The sequence below is a fragment of the Bos indicus genome, chromosome 10, assembly GCF_029378745.1.
Source record: "Bos indicus isolate NIAB-ARS_2022 breed Sahiwal x Tharparkar chromosome 10, NIAB-ARS_B.indTharparkar_mat_pri_1.0, whole genome shotgun sequence".
In the NCBI taxonomy this organism is placed as follows: Eukaryota; Metazoa; Chordata; class Mammalia; order Artiodactyla; family Bovidae; genus Bos; species Bos indicus.
Window position 1 is genome coordinate 82,071,449 of NC_091769.1, and position 22,384 is coordinate 82,093,832.

The window sequence follows — 22,384 nt, forward strand, 5'->3', positions numbered from 1 at the left end:
TTCTTTAGCTATAGTGGCTCCCATTTTCTATTATCTTAATCTTAATGGTAACAATAATTACCACAAAGACAATTAACATGTTGCTGCTGCGTAGTCACTTGAGTCATGTCCAGCTCCATGTGACCCTAGGGACTGCAGCCCGTCAGGCTCCTCTGTCCATGGAATTCTCCAGGCAAGAATACTGGAGTGGGTTGCCATGCCCTCCTCCAGTGCACCTTCCCAACCCAGGGACTGAACCCAAGTTTCCTGCACTGCAGGCAGATCCGTTACCGCTGAGCCACCAGGGAAGCCCAATTAATATATCAGTTCAGTTCAGTTCAGTCACTCAGTCATGTCCAACTCTTTGTGACCCCATGAATCGCAGCACGCCAGGCCTCTCTGTCCATCACCAACTCCCGGAGTTCACTCAAACTCAGTTCCATCAAGTTGGTAATGCCATCCAGCCATCTCACCCTCTGTCGTCCACTTCTCCTCCAGCCCCCAATCCCTCCCAGCATCAGAGTCTTTTCCAATGAGTCAACTCTTCACATGAGGTGGCCAAAGTACTGGAGTTTCAGCTTTAGCATCATTCCTTCCAAAGAACACCCAGGACTGATCTCCTTTAGAACAGACTGGCTGGATCTCCTTGCGGTCCAAGGGACTCTCAAGAGTCTTCTCCAACACCACAGTTCAAAAGCATCAATTCTTCAGTGCTCAGCTTTCTTCAGTTGTGAGTCCAACTCTCACATCCATACATGACCACAGGAAAAACCATAGCCTTGACTAGACAGATCTTTGTTGGCAAAATAATGTCTCTGCTTTTTCATATGCTGTCTGGGTTGGTCAAAACTTTCCTTCCAAGGAGTAAGCATCTTTTAATTTCATGGCTGCAGTCACCATCTGCAGTGATTTTGGAGCCCAGAAAAATAAAGTCTGACACTGTTTCCACTGTTTCCCCATCTATTTCCCATGGAGTGATGGGACCAGATGCCATAATCTTCATTTTCTGAATGTTGAGCTTTAAGCCAACTTTTTTACTCTCCACTTTCACTTTCATCAAGAGGCTTTTGAGTTCCTCTACACTTTCCACCATAAGGGTGGTGTCATCTGCATACCTGAGGTTATTGATATTTCTCCCGGCAATCTTGATTCCAGCTTGTGCTTCTTCCAGCCCAGCGTTTCTCATGATGTATTCTGCATATAAGTTAAATAAGCAGGGTGACAGTACACAGCCTTGAGGTACTCCTTTTCCTATTTGGAACCAGTCTGTTGTTCCATGTCCAGTTCTAACTGTTGCTTCCTGACCTGCATATAGGTTTCTCAGGAGGCAGGTCAGGTGGTCTGGTATTCCCATCTCTTTCAGAATTTTCCACAGTTTATTGCGATCCACACAGTCAAAGATTTTGGCATAGTCAATAAAGCAGAAGTAGATGTTTTTCCGGAACTCTCTTGCTTTTTCCATGATCCAGTGAATCTTGGCAATTTGATCTCTGGTTCCTCTGCCTTTTCGAAAACCAGCTTGAACATCTGGAAGTTCACAGTTCACGTGTTGCTGAAGCCTGGCTTGGAGAATTTTGAGCATTACTTTACTAGTGTGTAAGATGAGTGCAATTGTGCGGTAGTTTGAGCATTCTTTGGCATTGCCTTTCTTTGGGATTGGAATGAAAACTGACCTTTTCCAGTCCTGTGGCCACTGCTGAGTTTTCCAAATTTGCTGGCATACTGAGTGCAGCACTTTAACAGCATTATCCTTCAGGATTTGAAATAGCTCAACTGGAATTCCATCACCTCCACTAGCTTTGTTCGTAGTGATGCTTTCTAAGGCCCACTTGACTTCACATTCCAGGATGTCTGGCTCTAGGTGAATGATCAAACCATCTTGATTATCTTGGTCGTGAAGATCTTTTTTGTACAGTTCTTCTGTGTGTTCTTGCCACCTTTTCTTAATACCTTCTGCTTCTGTTAGGTCCACACCATTTCTGTCCTTTATCGAGCTCATCTTTTCATGAAACGTTCCCTCGGTATCTCTAATTTTCTTGAAGAGATCTCTAGTCTTTCCCATTCTGTTGTTTTCCTCTATTTCTTTGCATTGATCGTTGAGGAAGGCTTTCTTATCTCTCCTTGCTATTCTTTGGAACTCTGCATTCAGATGTTTATCTTTCCTTTTCTCCTTTGCTTTTTGCTTCTCTTCTTTTCACAGCTATTTGTAAGGCCTCCCCAGACAGCCATTTTGCTTTTTTGCATTTCTTTTCCATGGGGATGGTCTTGATCCCTGTCTCCTGCACAATGTCATGAACCTCCGTCCATAGTTCATCAGGCACTCTATCTATCAGATCTAGTCCCTTAAATCTATTTCTCACTTCCACTGTATAATCATAAGGGATTTGATTTAGGTCATACCTGAATGGTCTAGTGGTTTTCCCTAGTTTCTTCAATTTAAGTCTGAATTTGGCAATAAGAAGTTCATGGTCTGAGCCACAGTCAGCTCCCGGTCTTGTTTTTGCTGACTGTATAGAGCTTCTCCATCTTTGGCTGCAAAGAATATAATCAATCTGATTTTGGTGTTGACCATCTGGTGATGTCCATGTGTAGAGTCTTCTGTTGTGTTGTTGGAAGAGGGTGTTTGCTATGACCAGTGTGTTCTCTTGGGAAAACTCTATTAGCCTTTGCTCTGCTTCATTCCGTATTCCAAGGCCAAATTTGCCTGTTACTCCAGGTGTTTCTTGACTTTCTACTTTTGTATTCCAGTCCCCTAGAATGAAAAGGACATCTTTTTGGGGTGTTAGTTCTAAAACGTCTTGTAGGTCTTCAAAGAACCATTCAACTTCAGCTTCTTCAGCATTACTGGTTGGGGCATAGACTTGGATTACTGTGATATTGAATGGTTTGCCTTGGAAACGAACAGAGATCATTCTGTCGTTTTTGAGATTGCATCCAAGTACTGCATTTTGGACTCTTTTGTTGACCATGATGGCTACTCCATTTCTTCTAAGGGATTCCTGCCTGCAGTAGTAGTTATAATGGTCATCTGAGTTAAATTCACCCATTCCAGTCCAGTTTAGTTCGCTGATTCCTAAAATGTCCATGTTCGCTCTTGCCATCTCCTGTTTGACCACCTCCAATTTGCCTTGATTCATGGACCTGACATTCCAGGTTCCTATGCAATATTGCTCATTACAGCATCGGACCTTGCTTCTATCACCAGTCACATCCACAACTGGGTATTGTTTTTGCTTTGGCTCCATCCCTTTATTCTTTCTGGAGTTATTTCTCCACTGATCTCCAGTAGCATATTGGGCACCTACCAACGCGGGGAGTTCCTGTTTCAGTATCCTATCATTTTGCCTTTTCATACTGTTCATGGGGTTCTCAAGACAAGAATACTGAAGTGGTTTGCCATGCCCTTCTCCAGTGGACCACATTCTGTCAGACCTCTCTACCATGACCCGCCCATCTTGTGTTGCCCCACCGGCATGGCTTAGTTTCATTGAGTTAAACAGGGCTGTGGTCCTAGTGTGATTAGATTGACTAGTTTTCTGTCAGTATGGTTTCAATGTGTCTGCCCTCTGATGCCCTCTTGCAACACCTACCGTCTTACTTGGGTTTCTCTTACCTTGGACGTGGGGTATCTCTTCACGGCTGCTCCAGCAAAGTGCAGCCACTGCTCCTTACCTTGGATGAGGGGTAGCTCCTCACCGCCGCCCCTCCTGACCTTCAACATGGAGTAGCTCCTTTAGGCCCTCCTGCGCCCGAGCCACCGCTCCTTGGACGTGGGGTTGCTCCTCTTGGCTGCAGCCCCCGACCTCGGGCATTGGGTAGCTCCTCGCCGCCACTGCCCCTGGCCTCAGGCACGGGGTAGCTCCTCTTGGCTGCGCTTGTGCTCCATCGCAGCTGTCCAAGCATTTATTATGCCCTAGAAACTCAATGAAACCCCTGACATAAATTTTGGCATTTAATCCTTTCAATAATTTTATGAAGTGTTGGGTTGGCCAAAAAGTTGATCTTATGGAAATGTCTGAATGAACTTTCTGGCTACCTCAATACTATAGTCTCCAATCTTAAGATAAGGATTCTGAAGCCTATTAAAGTTGTCACTTTTTGACTGCACACAGGTGATAAGTGGCAAAGCCAGGATTTGAACACAAAAGCCTGGCTTCAGAGTCCTCACTGTAATCACTACACTTCGGTCAGGGTAATCTCTGATGTCCCTCTCCCACTACCTGACCCCGGCTGCCACCTATTCAATGAATCTAATAGGTATTTAGATTCAACAAATAGGTATTTGTTCCTATACCATGGAGCCTTATCACATTTTATTTCACACAAGTTACATCATTAAAATTATAGGTTTTGAATGGTTGTGTTGAGTTCATCTGGTTTAACAAGTTTTGTCTAGCTTAAGCTCTAGAAGTAGCTAAGAAAGAAGAAACAGGTAGAGCCAGTCACAGGTTGGCCCAGGACAAAGGTGAGGCCAAGAGATTTATTTTTCAACCCTGAAGGTACATGGAAAGAGCTGAGTCTTGGCTTTCCCTCCACAGCTTGGAGAGCTTAGTACCTTCCCAAGTAGCAGAAGCCACCTTTACCAGCAGGAGTCTCTGCTTCACAAAGCAATTTCTCCTTGGCTCTATTTTTGGCTCCAGAAACACGAAGCTGGCTGGATTACCTTCGCAGTGCTCAGGAGTAACTCTAGAGCCCAGATTTACCAGCAAAACAAAATAAAATAACATTTCATCTTTTTCTGGCTTTTTAAGGATTTTTTCAAAAATATCCTGAGCTTGAAAAGTGGAAGTCGCTCAGTAGTGTCCAACTCTTTGTGACCCCATGGACTACACAGTCCATGGCATTCTCTAGGCCAGAATACTGGAGTGGGTAGCCTTTCCCTTCTCCAGGGGATCTTCCCAACCCAGGGATCAAACCCAGGTCTCCTGCATTACAGGCGGATTCTTTACCAGCTGAGCCACAACGGAAGCCCAAGAATATTGGAGTGGGAAGCCTATCCCTTCTCCAGGGGATCTTCCCGACCCAGGGATCAAACTGGGGTCTCCTGCATTGCGGAGGCTTCTTTACCGACTGAGCTATCAGGAAGCCCATCCTGAGCACTGTGCTACCCAGTCTTCAGGCTAATGCACAAGACTTGGAAATGAACACTTGGCTTGCTTTTTTGTACTCCCCTCTAGCTGTCTGGTAGTCCTCACCTCATACTATGATAGCCCTCATAGTACCTATGTGTTGCCCTTCAAGCCCCTCATTCAGGTCTATTCATTCTGAAGATTCTGAACTCTTCTCTAGACCTCCTTTCCCATATGCCAAGGTGTCCCTGATAATGCTAGAATTTTTGAGAATTAAATAACAGGCAACTCAAAACAATATAGTACCTTACCTTCCCAGTATAGAAAAGTACTTGAAAAATATGAAATAAATGGATCGACTACAGTACAACTTGGTTGCTGGAAAATAGAAGTAAAGAAAGACTGGAAGGATGAAAAAGGAAAGAGGTAAAGAAAAAAAGAGAAGTTGTTAATAAGCTTTCTCTATATGGTATAATATATGCTTTCACATGTTTCTGTCTTAATAGTACCCTTAGGCCGCCTCCTTGAACCACACCAGTGAGCATGAACTTTGATTTATTGAGAAAGTTCAGAGAGCCCTGGATTTCTGGTGTTAATAGATCAGGTATTTTATAACCCCTGTATAAAATTATCTGATATACATAAGAGAAAGAAGTATAAATGAAGCTTTATGTTCATCCTAATCCTTTTTCTCTGCCCTACCAACTTTTATGTCCAAATATGTCCCTCCCAGGCACACACCTCAGCCCTGAATTTACTGACAAAGCCTCTGCAGCCTGTGAGTGGGAAGGCTGAGACAAAGTGTAAGGAGAGGAAATAAACAACGAATGATAAGCTTGGCTGGTGACAGATTGCTGCCACAGCAGCAGAATCTGCAGAAGTTTAGATGCAATTCTGCAGATCTGAAGAGATCTTGAGAACAAGAGAAGGAAAAGAAAATGTGTCCATCTTCAGTAGCTCCTTAACGAGTCCACTCTTCACATGTGGTTGTCACAAGCCAACAAGACAGGCCCATGCAGTCCAAACATTTGTGGTGGTCAGTGGTGTGATTGGAGTTGCGTGAGAACAGCTGCCTGCTCAGGAAAAGCTCTCTTACTGGGTCTGAAATGTTCTATTCATTCACCAAACCTTGATGATTTCCCAGTTTAAACATCATCATATCAGGGCAACCATATTGTGCCAGTTAGGTGCTCACATTGGAGTGATTTGAATAGAAAAGGGATTGATTAAAGGCTAAGAGTTGGACTATAAAGAAAGCTGAGCACCAAAGAATTGATGCTTTTAAACTGTGGTGTTGTAGAAGACTCTTGAGAGTCCCATGGACAGCAAGGAGATCCAACCAGTCCTTTCTAAAGGAAATCATTCCTGAATATTCATTGGAAGGACTGATGCTGAAGCTGAAACTCCAATCTTTTGGCCACCTTATGTGAAGAACTGACTCATTTGAAAAGACCCTGATGCTGGGAAAGATTGAAGGCAGGAGGAGAATGGGTCAAGAGGAGATGAGATGGTTGGATGGCATCACCAACTCAATAGACAAGCGTTTGAGCAAACTCCGGAAGTTGGTGATGGACAGGAAGGCCCGGCATGCTGCAGTCCATGGGATCGCAAAGAGTCAGACATGACTGAGCAACTGAACTGAACTGAACTGAAAGGCTAAGGGTGGAAGAGAGTGATGTCAGCAAGATGTTGGACTAAGAAGCTTCAGGCCCTCCTTCCCCACAGAGACACCAAGTTAACAATACATGGACCAGAATACCTCTGTGAGAACTCTAGGGACTAGTTCAGAAGCCACAGCACCCAGGTCACTGTGAAACAAAAAGAGCTTTCAACAACAGGGGTAGGTAAATTTACAGCGTCTGGCATACCCATCCCTGTCCTTCCTCTGCTCAGCATAGTGCTGAGCAACTAGGAAATCTCTCAGACCAAGGCTCCCTTTTAATATGGAATCAAAAGAGTGGACCGTATGTCTAGCATTCTAGCTTGTCTGGAGGGTTACCTGAAGGACTGGTGTCTGTCTAGCCTGACTTGGACCTCTGAAGGCACTTGCACCGGAGTTTGGAAACTGCTGAAAACAGAGGCAAGCAGTGTGTTAGAGCTGCAGAACCACAGGTAGGCACTAGGGGGAGCAATAGGTCAGAAAAGGTTTGAGATTTCCTACAACTTGCAGCGGAGCTGACTGGTGAGCACACAAAGACTGGGAGAGGTGGTTATTCTTTTTAAATCCTAGCAAAATATTATAAGGCACATAAAGAACATTGGAAACATGGGCCAATTCCATAATAAAAACAAAACTCCAGAAACCAACTCTGAAGAAACACAGAATTATGAGCTGCCATAATTATTAACTGGCATAAAGATGCTCTCAATGAGTTAAAAGAGAACACAAGCAGAAAACTAAATTAAATCAGGAAATGATGCCTAAACAATATGAGAATATCAACAAAGAGAAACTATAAAAAGAAGAACCAAACAAAAATTCTGGAGTTCAAAAATGCAAAAGTACTGAAAAATTCATTCAGTTCAGTTTAGTCACTCAGTCATGTCTGACTCTGTGACCCCATGGACTGCAGTACGCCAGGCTTCTCTGTCCTTCACCATCTCCTGGAGCTTGCTCAAACTCATGCCCATTAAGTCAGTGATGCCATCCAACCATCTCATCCTCTGTCATCCCCTTCTCTTCCTGCCTTCAATCTTTCCCAGTATCAGGGTCTTTTCCAATGAGTCAGTTCTTCACATCAAGCGGTCAAAGTATTTTTCTAAAAAGTCATTAGAGGAGTTCAATATCAGATTTTACAGGCAGAAGAAAGAACCAATGAACTTGAAGATAAATCATTTGAAACCATTGATTCAGAAGAGTAAAAAGAAAAAAAAATGAAGAAAACCAAAGATAAGGTACTTAATGTCTGCAGGAGTAATATACATATTAGGGATCCACAGAATAAGAGAGAGAAGTTGGCTGAAAGCTTACTTGAAGAAATAATGGCAAAACTTCCCAAATCTGAGGAAATAAGTGAACATACAGATTCAAGAAGCTGAAAGAAATCAGTCAGGATAAATCTAACAAAAACCACACTGAGCTTCATTGCAATCAACTGCCTAAAGTCAAAGATAAAGAGAGAATCTTGAAAGTGGCAACAAAAGACAGTTTGTGACACCCAAGAGAGCTTTCATAAGATTATCAGCAGATTTCTCAGCAGATACTTTGCAGGCCAGAACAGAGTGGCATCATATACTCAAAGTACTGAAAGGAAAAAAAAAAAAATCTATCAACCAAGAGTACCATATTCATTAAAACTATCCCACAAAAATTAAGGAAAAACTAAGACTTTCCCAGATAAACTAAAACTAAAGAAGTTTATTGCTACTAGACTTGCTCCACAAGAATTATGAAAGAGTCCTTCAAGTTGAAACAAAAGGAGAACAGACAGCAACACAAAGATGTATGAAAACATAAGATTCTCCAGTAAAGGTAAATACATGGACAAATACACTAATAGTAACCTGTACTACTGTAATTTAGGTACACAGAACTTAAATGACAAAAACATTTTAAAGAGAACTATAGATCAGTATTAAAATATATATATATAATATCTAAAAATATAGTTTGTGATATCGGTAATATAAAGTGGAGAGGTAAGGCTGTAAAACAGAGGAATTTTTGTGTGCAATTGAAGTTGTATCAGTTTCAAATAGAATGCTATCACTTTAAGATGTTTTTGTAATTGTAGTGATAACTACAGGAAAATGTTATGTGAAGTACCTAGTCAAATTCACAAAAACCAAAAATGGAATGGTAATTACCAGGGTCTGGAAAAGGGGGAGGAAAGTTGTTTAATGGGTATAGAATTTGAGATTTACAAGATGAGCAAGGTCTGGGGATCTGCATTAGAATCATATGAATATATTTAACACATCTGAACAATATACGTAAAAATGATTAAGGTGGTAAATTTTATCCTTTTACCACAATAGGAAAAAGGCTACGCATATGAAGGGAAAGTTCATGTTTAATGGGTATAGAGTTTCAGTTTTGTGAGATGAAAAGGATCTGGGAGATGGATGGCAGTGACGGTGGCATAACAATTTGCATGAATGTAATGCCACTGAACGTGGACATAAAACTGGGTAAGATGGTGTGACAAAAAATCCACACAGGCACAGCCTCACACACCAGCATCAGAGCAGGTCTCAGCACTTGACTGAATAGACTACTGCCAAGCAGATAGAATTTGAGAGTAAAAAGGTTGCGAATAGCTCCAAATAGCTTGCCCTATTAACAAGGCTTCCCTCATAGCTCAGTCGGTAAAGAATCTGCCCGCAGTGCAGGAGACCTGGGTTGTATTCCTGGGTTGGGAAGATACCCTGGAGAAGGAAATGGCAATGCACTGCAGTATTCTTGTCTGGAAAATCCCATGGATAGAGGAGCCTGGCAGGCTACAGTCCATGGGATCACAAGAGTTGGACACGACTTAGTGACTGCTGCTGCTGCTGCTAAGTCACTTCAGTCATGTCCGACTCTGTGTGACCCCATAGACGGCAACCCACCAGGCTCCCCCATCCCTGGGATTCTCCAGGCAAGAACACTGGAGCGGGTTGCCATTTCCTTCTCCAATGCATGAAAGTGAAAAGTGAAAGTGAAGTCGTTCAGTCGTGTCCGACTCTTCGTGACCCCATGGACTGAAGCCTACCAGGCTCGTCCGTCCATGGGCTTTTCCAGGCAAGAGTACTGGAGTGGGGTGCCATCACCTTCTAAACCACCACAATTAACAAGAAATTTTACCATTAAAGACTTAACATCTTAAAACAATATTTATAATAGGGTCATGACGGAATGGATTTCTCTGGTAGCTCAGATGGTAAAGAATCTGCCTGCAATGAGGGAGACCTGAGTTTGATCCCTGGGTTGGGAAGATGCCCTGGAGAAGGGAACAGCAACCCATTCCAGTATTCTTACCAGGAGAGTTTCATGGACAGCGGAGCCTGGCGGGCTACATTCCATGGGGTCGCATAGAGTCGGACGCGACTGATAGAATAACACACACACGACAGAATACAGAATCTTACTCTAACGGTTCATCCAAAAAGACTTTTAATACAGAGACTACTTACAAAAGTATGGGCATGATTATTAGAACCAAGAAAGAATGCTGAAGCTACCACAGAGCATCAAGAGAAGGAAGATACTGGGGCAAAAGGCAGAAATTGTTTGCTGTTGTTCTGCAGTCACTAAGTTGAGTCCAACGTGGTGCAACCTCGTGGACTACAGCAGGTCAGGCTCCTCTGTCCCTCACTATCTCCCATAGTTTGCTCAAATTCATATCCACTGAGTCAGTGATACTATCTAATCATCTCATCCTCTGCCGCCTCCTTCTCTTTTTGCCTTCAATCTTTCTCAGCATCAGAGTCTTTTCTAGTGAGTCGGCTCTTCGCATCAGATGGCCAAAGTATTGGAACTTCAGCTTCAGCATCAGTCCTTTCAATGAATATTCGGGATTGATGACCTTTAAGATTGACTAGTTTGATCTCCTTGCAGTCCAAGGGACTCTTGAGAGTCTTCTCCAGCAGTACAATTCAAGAGCATCATTTCTTTGGTGCACAGCCTTCTTTATGGTCCAACTCTCACATCCGTACATGACTACTGGAAAAACCATAGCTTTGACTATAAAGACCTTTGTCAGCAAAGTGATGTCTCTGCTTTTTAATTCACTGTCTAGACTTCTCATAACTTTCCTTCCAAAGAGCAAGTGTCTTTTAATTGCATGGCTGCAGTCACTGTCCGTAGTGATTTTGGAGCCCAAGAAAAGAAAATTCGTCACTGCTTCCACTTTTCCCCCTTCTATTTGCCATGAAGTGATGGGACCAGATGCCATGATCTTAGTTTTTTGAATACTGAGTTTTAAGCCAGCTTTTTCACTCTCCTCTGCCAAAGTCCATTGACAGGTAGACCCGAGGGAAAGGGGCCCCAGAATCATAACTACCATATTGTCAGGACACAGCCACCCCCCAAACCATGGTGCCTCAGGGAGGGAGAAAGTGGGAAAGAAATGTATTCCTTTCTCTTCCCTCACCCTCCAGTCTCATGTTGGGGCTCTCCTCTGTGCAAAACTGACCAGAAGCAAGAGGGCAAAGGAGCCCAGTCAGTGCAGAGGTCAGTCTCCCAGAGCAAAGCCAGACAGAAAAGCACAGCAAATGGATGGTGAGGCATGGCACAGTATTAGAGAATTTCTAGATTCTTAAAGAATCTTTAAGGTCATCTAAGACAGTCCACCAGGAAGTCTGTGTAAATCATCTTTACTTTTCTAACTGATGTTATTAGAGAATTTCTAGATTCTTAAAGAATCTTTAAGGTCATCTAAGACAGTCCACCAGGAAGTCTGTGTAAATCATCTTTACTTTTCTAACTGATGTTATTAGAGAATTTCTAGATTCTTAAAGAATCTTTAAGGTCATTTAAGACAATCCACCAGGAAGTCTGTGTAAATCATCTTTACTTTTCTAACTGATGTTATTAGAGAATTTCTAGATTCTTAAAGAATCTTTAAGGTCATTTAAGACAATCCACCAGGAAGTCTGTGTAAATCATCTTTACTTTTCTAACTGATGTTATTAGAGAATTTCTAGATTCTTAAAGAATCTTTAAGGTCATCTAAGACAATCCACCAGGAAGTCTGTGTAAATCATCTTTACTTTTCTAACTGATGCACCAAAAGCTCCAAAGGCAGCAAAAAGCGTGGCCTCTGGAGTCAGGCAGGCCTGATCCCCACTTGCAAGTTGTGTGACCTTGGGAAAATTACCTAACTTCTGAAAACAGGTTTCTTCTTTGTAAAGCAAGCATCATAATAACAGCCTCATGAGATTGTGGTGAAATTAAAGAATAAACACAGAGGTGAGGAGACTGGGCCCCTCCCTGATAGGGAGCTGTTGACCTAGTTAAGCCTGGACAATTTGGTCACCAGATTCACAGTGCTACCTGACTTCCCAATTAGTTGAGTGGTTCATCAAAACATCTTTGTTTCTACTTAAACACCCACCAACTGAGGCCTGGTAAAAAACATTCTGATACATCTGTACAAACAAATACTGTATAGGTATATTTTAAAATGTGATAGTTCTATATGTACATTGTATCGGAAATACAATGATTTCCAGATAATACTTATAATTTAAGATAGATAGGGAAATAGGTAGATAGGTTGATAGATTATCTCTGGAGTAATTCACAAGGACAAATAACACTGGATACCATTGGGAAGGATTTGGAAAGACTGATTCAGGGGTAAAAGGAAATTTTAATTTTTATTATATAATCTTGATACCAAAAAGTATTTTGAGTTGGTATCTTATATTCTTCTGTTTGTTCTGTTTTCCCACAACCATTATACAATGCCTACTATGTACACAACAAGGAGATTGAACCAGTCAATCCTAAAGGAAATCAACCCAGAATATCCATTGGAAGGACTGATGCTGAAGCTGAAGCTCCAATACTTTAGCCACCTGATGTGAAGAACCAACTCATTGCAAAAGATCCCAATGCTGGGAAAGATTAAGGGCAAGAGGAGAAGAAGGTGACAGAGTATGAGATGGTTGGATAGTATCATTGACTGAATAGACATGAGTTTGAGCAAATTCCGGGAGATAGTGAAGAACAGGGAAGCTTGGTGTGCTGCAGTCCATGGGGTCACAAAGAGTCAGACATCACTGAGTTACTGAACAACAACAGTACTAGGTGCTGGGAATACAAAAAAAGACACTATCCCTACTTGTGAGCAGCTCTAGCCTAGGTGACAAAAAAGCAAGTAGAGAACCATTATGCAATGTAATGTGTGGCCTATCTGATTTTCCTTATTCAAAACTTGAAGACACACACACACACACACTCACCAATCGCCCCTTAAACTCCTTTTCCATTGCATGTGTCACATTCTAACATCCTATATATTTATTTATTTATGATATTTCTTGTCAGTTTTCTCCCATTCCTTGAAGGTGAAAATTTTTGCTTGTTCCCTGATAGATCTCCAATGCCTGAAATGGCAAAATTTTTCAGTGGATGATTGTTGAACTGATGTTGAATGAATAAATGTTATCTAATACAAAAGTATGAAAAAGAAGCTATCAGAACACAGCAGAGGAACACCAAATGTATACATGGAGGTCAGTAAGGCTTCATAGAAGAAGAGACATTTGTCCTACGTCTTGAAGCAAACATGAGTGACTTGGCTGAAAGACCTAATGTCCAAAGAGCAAGTAAATGAGAACTATAGAAAGATGAAACATACAGGGAAGTGGAATTCCAAAGGTAATAAAGATACGAAGGAATGGCAGTAGAGAAGACTGAACGTATGGCAACAAGGATGTGATCCTGTTAACTCTTTATGTTGGTGAGGCAATGGTTTCTTGAAGACTTGTTATAGTGTTCTTTCTTCTGCTGCTGCTGCTGCTGCTGCTGCTGCTAAGTCGCTTCAGTGTGTGACCCCATAGACGATAGCCCACCAGGTTCCCCCGTCCCTGGTATTCTCCAGGCAAGAACACTGGAGTGGGTTGCCATTTCCTTCTCCAGTTCTTTCTTCTCTGTATGTTTAATTTTTTTTCACAATACAAAGCTAAGAATAAATGAATAAGGGGCTTCTCTGGTGGTCCAAGCGTTAAGACTCCATGCTCCTGGCCCCTGGTTGGGGAATTCAGATCTTGCAAAGATCCTGCCTGCCACACATTGCAGTCAAAATAAATAAATAAAAAGTTTTTTAAAAATCAGATCAGATCAGATCAGTCGCTCAGTTGTGTCCAACTCGTTGTGACCCCATGAATCGCAGCACGCCAGGCCTCCCTGTCCATCACCAACTCCCGGAGTTCACTGAGACTCACGTTCATCGAGTCAGTGATGCCATCCAACCATCTCATCCTCTGTCGTCCCCTTCTCCTCTTGCCCCCAATCCCTCCCAGCATCAGAGTCTTTTCCAATGAGTCAACTCTTCACATGAGGTGGCCAAAGTACTGGAGTTTCAGCTTTGCTGCTGCTAAGTCGCTTCAGTCGTGTCCGACTCTGTGCGACCCCAGAGACGGCAGCCCACCAGGCTCTGCCATCCCTAGGATTCTCCAGGCAAGAACACTGGAGTGGGTTGCCATTTCCTTCGCCAATGCATGAAAGTGAAAAGTGAAAGTAAAGTCTCTCCGTCGTGTCTGACTCTGTGCGACCCCACGGACTGTAGCCCACCAGGCTCATCCGTCCATGGGATTCTCCAGGCAAGAGTACTGGAGTGGGGTGCCATCACCTTCAGCTTTAGTATCATAAAATAAACCTTTGTAAAAGAAAAAAGGATAAATGAACACGCAAACCACTTTTGGAAAGTATAAAAATGTTTTCTAGGGACTTTTGAGGAGTATAAAAATGCTTTTCTAGGCAAGGGAACATGACTGGTTACCAGCCACAAGTAACAGCAGCCAAACTAGGGTGGCAGCAAGCGGTAGGTGAAAAAGGTAAATACCTTGGAAGGAACACATAAGTCCATAGTTTTTCTATTGTAAATGACAACTCAAGATTAAGCGTGAAAGGGAATTTTTACTGGTTCACACACTAGGAAGTCCAGGGAAGTATCTGGGCATTAAAAACTGCTGATCTATAGCACAGGGAACTCTCCTCAATGCTCTGTGGTGACCTAAATGGGAAAGAAATCTAAAAACAAGTGGATATATGTATACATATGACATATGTATATCAATATATGTATACTGATTCACTTTGCTGTACAGCAAGAAACTAAGCAACATTATAAAGTAACTCTACTCCAGTAAAAATTTTTTAAATGAAAAAAAAAAAACAAAACTGCTAGATCTAAGAACTTCATGGATAACACTAGAGCTTTGTCTCTCCCTTAAATCCTTTTTGCTTCTGTTCCAATTCAGTTTTCAGATAGGATTTCCCTACATTGTAAGAAAGATGGCTGTCAATTGCCCCCACCTCAAATCCTCCCAACTTAAAGAGCCACCGTCTCCTAATGTCTATATAACTCTCAGGGAAAATTCTGACTCTCTGCTTGGGTCATGTGCTCCTCCCTAACCAATCACTATGGGGTAGAGAGATGGAATAATACGACTGGCCAGGCGAGGAAGAGGCACTAGCTGGAGAGGATGGAGGCTCAGACACTCTTTTTTGGTGTACTGAGCACCCAATTCCAGTATGAGGGAAGGGAAGTTCCCCTACACCAACAAGCAGTTCTTGAGACACCAGCTGGGTGTCTACAATTAAGCTCCATTCTGACACTGTCTACCCAGAGATAGCATCAGATTCTACAGGTCCTACAAGACTGACACATGCACACACCACCCCCTCCCTCCCATTTGAGATGCCACTCACAATTCCAGGTTTTATCTGTGCTTCTGGCTAACTGGCTATAAATCAAAGGTTGCTGTGATCCCCCTCCTCACTTCCCCTCCTGTTTGATTAATTTGCCAGAGAGGTTCACAGAACTCAGAAAATCCACTTGCTCTTTAGGTTACTGCTTTACTATGAAAGGACACAACTCAGGAACAGCCAAATGGTGGAGATGCACACAGCAAGATGTGTGGGAAGGAGCATGGAGCTTCCATGCTCTCTTCAGGCATCCTATTCTCCCCAAATCTCCATATGTTCAGCAACCCAGAAGCTGTCTGAACCCTGAACCCTGTTTTTTTAATGGAGGCCTCATTACCTAGAAATGATGAACTAAATGAGTAACATCAGTGATTGGACTCCAGCTCCAACTCCTCTCCCTTTCCCCAGAGGTTGGAGGTCTGAGGACTGAAAATTCCAACCCCCTAATCACATGGTTGATATTTCTCCTGGCAATCTTGATTCCAGCTTGTGCTTCATCCAGCCTGGCATTTCGCATGATGTACTCTGCATATAAGTTAAATAAGCAAGGTGACAATATACAGCCTTGATGTATTCCTTTCCCTATTTGGAACCAGTCTGTTATTCCATGTGTGGTTCTAACTGTTGCTTCTTGACCTGCATGCAGATTTCTCAGGAGGCAATTGCCAGGAGAAATATCAATAACCTTAGATATGCAGATGACATCATCCTTATGACAGAAAGTGAAAAGGAACTAAAGAGGCTCTTGATGCAAGTGAAAGAGGGGAGTGAAAAAGCTGACTTAAAACTCAACATTTGAAAAACGAAGATCATGGCATTCGGTCCCATCACTTCATGGCAAATAGATGAGGAAACAATGGATACAGTGACAGACTTTATTTTCTTGGGCTCCAAAATCACTGCAGATGGTGACTGCAACCATGGAATTAAAAGACGTTTGCTCCTTGGAAGAAAAGCTATGACCAACCTAGACAGCATATTAAAGAGCAGAGACATTACTTTGCTGACAAAGGTCCATCTAGTCAAAGCTATCGTGTCTCCAGTAGTCATGTATGGATGTAAGAGTTGGACTTGAGAGTCCCTTGGACTGCAAGGAGATCAAACCAGTCAATCCTAAAGGAAATCAGTACTGAATATTCAAAGGAAATCAGTCCTGAATATTCATTCGAGGGACTCTCAAGAGTCCTCTCCAACACCACAGTTCAAAAGCATCAATTCTTCTGTGCTTAAGTGAGTTCCAAAAGTCATCTCATTAACATAAAAAAAAGACACCTTCATGGCTCTCTTCATTCAGGAAATTTCAAGGGTCGTAGGAACTCTGTGTCAGAAACAGAGATAAAGATCAACTGTATATTTCTTGTTATACATCATAATATCACAGACACTGTGATTGACAGCTCTACCAGGACCTCATAGAACAGGGGAAGGAAGAATCCCCTAAGGAAGACATGCTGACAGATCCAAATAACTGACATCATAGCCCCTGTGGAGAGCTACAATTGATAGTGGAGATGGGAAGATTGAGGGGTGCAGAATGGATTGAGTAGTAGGAGAGGGTAAAGATAGGCAGAGAGGGTTTGTTTTTCTAAATAAGACCAGACTGAACTAGACTGTGATAGAGGAATTTCTTGTTGGGGTGGCAGTGGGGGATGAAAATATGAAACTCACATTAGCCTCATACGGTTGATACTACACCTGAGCATGAAATATTTAAAAATCTCCCACTTTCCCATAGAGGGATTTTTGAAGGTTGAATATGGATTAAAAGCTGGTAATGAAAATGTTGTAATTTTCTCAGGTAAATTGTGAAGTTGAATGCAATTAGAAAAACATCCCCCAAAATAGCGTTGGTTTTGTTGGCATGGGACCAAGGCCTGAACAGCTTAGATTAGTATAAAGAAGATTCAAATATATGTCTTTCACATATGCTTAAGAAACTGAGCTGAAGGAAGAGAAAAAAGCAGCACATGCCATCTGTTTAGGAGGTATGAAAGCTCCAGAGAGAGTTTGAAAAGAAAGGGAAGCTTCAGTCTTCTAAGACCAAGAGGCAGTGAGAAAGGCAGAAACACAAAGAAATAGAAACAAGGTCAGGTCCAAGGGCAGATACAGAGCCTGAGGCCCATAAAGTCAGCAGGAGCACTGTGCCTTCTGCTGTGCATCACACCAAATTCTTCCCAGCAAAATAATCCATGAACATCTCTAAGAAATCTTGCAATGCATCTCATCTCAGTAACAGCTCAGTAATGAGCTATTACATTAGTGATAAGATCACCCATAGGATTCACTGTCCTATGTCCAGTGCTGGCCAAAGGACCAGTGAAGCCAACTGTGTAGCAGAAACACCGTGGCTCAGTCTTCATTCTCCCCTGTGAAATCCATGAGCAAGCAATACATTCAAGGACCACCTACAGGTGAGCAGTCCAAATACTATTTTTACCTGAATAGGTGCTCAATTTCTTAGTGCAGAGTTCTCTTGCAAAAACAAGATTGGAGCAAAGTAAAAGCCAATAGTAAAGGCTAGATGAGCCTTACCCTCTCCAACACATACCCAAATCTCGCTCTCTGTCCTGCCATCAGTTCAGTTCAGTCACTCAGTCGTGTCCGACTCTGTGTGACTCCATGGACTGCAGCACGCCAGGCCTTCTTGTCCATCACCAACTCCCAGAGTTTACTCAGACTTACATCCATTGTGTCGGTGATGCCATCCAACCATCTCATCCTCTGTCGTCCCCTTCTCCTCCCACCTTCAATCTTTCCCAGCATCAGGGTCTTTTTCAATGAGTCAGTTCTACACATCAGGTAGCCAAAGTATTGGAGTTTCAGCTTCAGCATCAGTCCTTCCAATGCATATTCAGGACTGATTTCCTTTAGGATAGACTGGTTAGATCTCCTTTCAGTCCAAGGGACTCTCAAGAGTCTTCTCCAAGACCACAATTCAAAAGCATCAATTCTTCGGCACTTAGCTTTCTTTATAGTCCAACTCTCACATCCATACATGACTACTGGAAAAACCATAGCTTTGACTAGACAGACCTTTGTCAGTAAGGTAATGTCTCTGCATTTTAATATGCTGTCTAGGTTGGTCATAGCTTTTCTTCCAAGGAGTAAGCGTCTTTTAATTTTATGGCTGCAGTCACCACCTGCAGTGATTTTGCAACCCCAAAAAATAAAGTCTGTCACTGTTTCCATTGTTTCCCCATTTATTTACCATGAAGTGATGGGACCAGGTGCCATGATCTTAGTTTTTGAATGTTGAGCTTTAAGCCAACTTTCTCATTCTCCTCTTTCACTTTCATCAAGAGGCTCTTTAGTTCTTCTCCACTTTCTGCCATAAGGGTGGTGTCATCTGCATATCTGAGGTTATTGATATTTCTCCCAGCAATCTTGATTCCAGCTTGTGTTTCATCCAGCCTAGCGTTTCTCATAATGTACTCTGCATATAAGTCAAATAAGCAGGGTGACAATATACAGCCTTGATGTACTCCTTTCCAGATTTGGAACCAGTCTGTTGTTCCATGTCCAGTTCTAATTGTTGCTTCTCAACCTGCATACAGATTTCTCAGGAGGCAGATCAGGTGGTCTGGTATTCCCATCTCTTGAAGAATTTTGCACAGTTTGTTGTGATCCACACAGTCAAAGGCTTTAGCATAGTTAATAGAGCAGAAATAGATGTTTTTCTAGAACTTGTTTGCCCTGCCATACTGGGCCAGAAGTGGAAGCAATAAAAAGTATGCGTGCCTATGCATCTGAGGAAGAGAAAGCAAGATGGCCTGACCCCCAAGAGGAGGCTCTGACTTAGCTCATCCATCCCCACTGCATGAAATAGAAGAGAAAACTGCATGGAGGTTCAGAATCCTGCCCTTGTGAAGTGTGGACCAATTAATTTTCTGGAATATGTTCAATCTAGTGAATATGTCTTCTCTGGGAGAAAGCAAAGGCCAGGAGAGAAGGGGAGAGATGGAACATCCTTTCTTTTCAATACTTGCTTCCCAAAATGTGGGCCACAGACCATCAGTATCATCTTCCCCAGGTGGTTTGTTAGAAATACACTCTTGGGTCCCACCCTAAACAGTAGAATCAGGGAATTGCTTTTTAAAAAGATCTCCTGTGGAGTCACATGCATGTTAAAGTTTGAGAAGCACTGAGTTTGTGAATCCTAAATTCATGCCCAAATTGTCTGTCATTTGGATCTTCACTTACTTCCTAAGACAGTGCTCTGTGTATGCTGCTGCTGCTAAGTCGCTTCAGTCATGTCCGACTCTGTGCGACCCCATAGATGGCAGCCCACCAGGCTCCCCCATCCCTGGAATTCTCCAGGCAAGAACACTGGAGTGGGTTGCCATTTCCTTCTCCAATGCATGAAAGTGAAAAGTGAAAGTGAAGTCGCTCAGTCGTGTCTGACTCTTCACGACCCCATGGACTACAGCTCACCAGGCTCCTCTGCCCATGGGCTTTTCCAGGCAAGAGTACTGGAGTGGGGTGCCATTGCCTTCTCTCAATAGTTAATGAAAAGGGTGTTTGAGAAATTCTCTTTGGCACCTATTTAATTCCATTTGAAGGGAGGAGGCCATTTCTGAGAAACCAGCACACACTTATCAGGGAGTAGTTTAGACAGAGACAGAAGCATACTAAATACAAGCAAACAAAACCATTCTAGACATATACACACAGCTCTGCAGAGTGGGACAGATGGGCCTAGTAAGTTTCCTCTCACACCGTCTCCCCGCCCATAATATTCCCTCCCTTCCTCACTTGTGCTCTCCTTCATCCAATCTAGTCTGAAGCGCTTTTGTTGAACTGTTTCCTACACAGAATAGTTACCGTGTGTATTACATGTCTCTTGCAGCTCCATCTCAAACCCAACATTGAAGAATGAGATGTTGGACCATTAAGCCAGGACACAGAAAAAACAGACAACAATTGGGCACATACTTCTCACATTTAAATATTGTGACTATGATGATCAAATTCACACCTTATTCCTGACAGTAACCAAATCCCAGGCCTGGATCTCCATCTAATATTTGCCTTCAGTAGCTCTTCCTACCTAAGTAGGAAGTTTAAAATGTATATAGCACACGAAACTTATTCAATATCCTGTGATGAACCATCATGGGAAAGAATACCAAAAAAAGAATGCATATATGTGTATAGTCACTCTGCTATACAGTAGAGATTGGCATGACATTGTAAATCAACTGTACTTCAATTTAAAAGGGGCTTCCCTGGTAGTAAAGAATATGCCTGCGATGCAGGAGACCCAGGTTCAATCCCTTGGTTGGAAAGATCTGGAAAACAGAATAGCAACCCCCTCCAGTATTCTTGCCTGGAGTATCCCATGGACAGAGGAGCCTGGCATGCTACAGTCCATGGGGTCGCAAAGAGCTGGACATGACTGAGTGACTAACACTTTCACTTTTTCAATTAAAAAAAATTAAAACAACAACTCAGAGTACACAACTCCCAATTTCTTCTCTTTGCTTTACCTGACACAATACTGTAAAGTGAAAAGGGCCAGGGGTCAGCAAATATGGGCTGAGTCTGCCATAACATTTATTATGGAATCTAATCATGATGGAATTTAATGAGTCATAATCAAAGTTATAATCTGTTGAGTACTTACAATGTACTTCACCACAATCCTATGAAGTAAACAGAATCCCTATTTAATGACTAAGGATATTTGAAGTTTTCAGAAGTTGAATAACTTGCCCAGGAAGAAGCAAAGATAGAATTCCAATCTATACCTGTCTAAGTCCAAATCTTAACCACTAAACTAGTATAATCTCTCACTGATCAGAAACTACTACAAACTCACTGTGTGAGTACAGAATCATTTTCCTTCTCTGGGGCTGTGAGGAGGATTAAATAAGATTAAAGATGTTCAAGCACTTAAAAAAGTAAGGTGCTGTAACATATAAGGTATAATTTAGTACATTAAGGCGGTGTCTGGATAAAAACCCTCAATACTATATAAATGGCAACTAACATGTGAAAAATGTTCACCCTTGAAATTGATGATATCCCAGTTCATTCAATACACAGGTCTTATGTATCAAATTAGGAAACATTTTTTAAAGTTTAATTCTTCATGTTGGCAAGGATGTTGGGAAACTAGCATGTTGCTGGTGAGAGGTCAAGTACTACAATCTTTCTAAAAGCAAATTGAAAGTATGTTTCAAGACACTTTTAGATATTAACATAGTTTATTGTGAAGAAATACAAATGAGGACAAAAACTAAGTATGAATAGAGTTAGTTAAGAGCATAGATACTAAAGCCAGATTGCTTGGATGTAAATGCCAGCTCAACTTCTTTCTTAAAAATATTTATTTATTTGTCTGTGCTGGGTCTTAGTTGCAGCATGGGGGATCTAGTTCCCTTACCAGGGACCCAACCCCAGCCTCTCACTTTGGAAGCGAGGAGTCTCAGCCACTGGACCAGCAGTGAAGTCCCCCAGTTCTATTTATCAGCAATGTGACCTGGGACGAGTCTCTGTGACCTGGTGTCTAAAATGGGGATAATAACAACACCTATTTCACTGGATTATTATAAGTGGTATCCATTATTTTTATTATCTCAGTGTACTTTATAATAGCAAACACTTGGAATCAATCTATCTGACCACAGAAAAATGATTAAATACACTATGCTACAAACACAAAAAGAATATTGTGAAACCATTAAAAACAAGACTTTAAAAAGCTATTTAATTACATAAAACGTAAAGTAAAAAGAGCAGGAAACTGTATATATCATCCCATACCACTCATGTTTGTTAAAAGAGCACTTTGTACAAATATAGATGCTTAGAAAAAAACAGAGAGGAATTATATCTAAATATTAACAAAGAATATACCTGGGTGACAGTATAGAGTGGGGGGGTTTCTTTGTACATTTCTGTACTTTGCAAATCCTCCAGAGCAGGGTTTTTCACACTCTTAATAAGCATATGAATCATCTGGTGATCTTGAGGA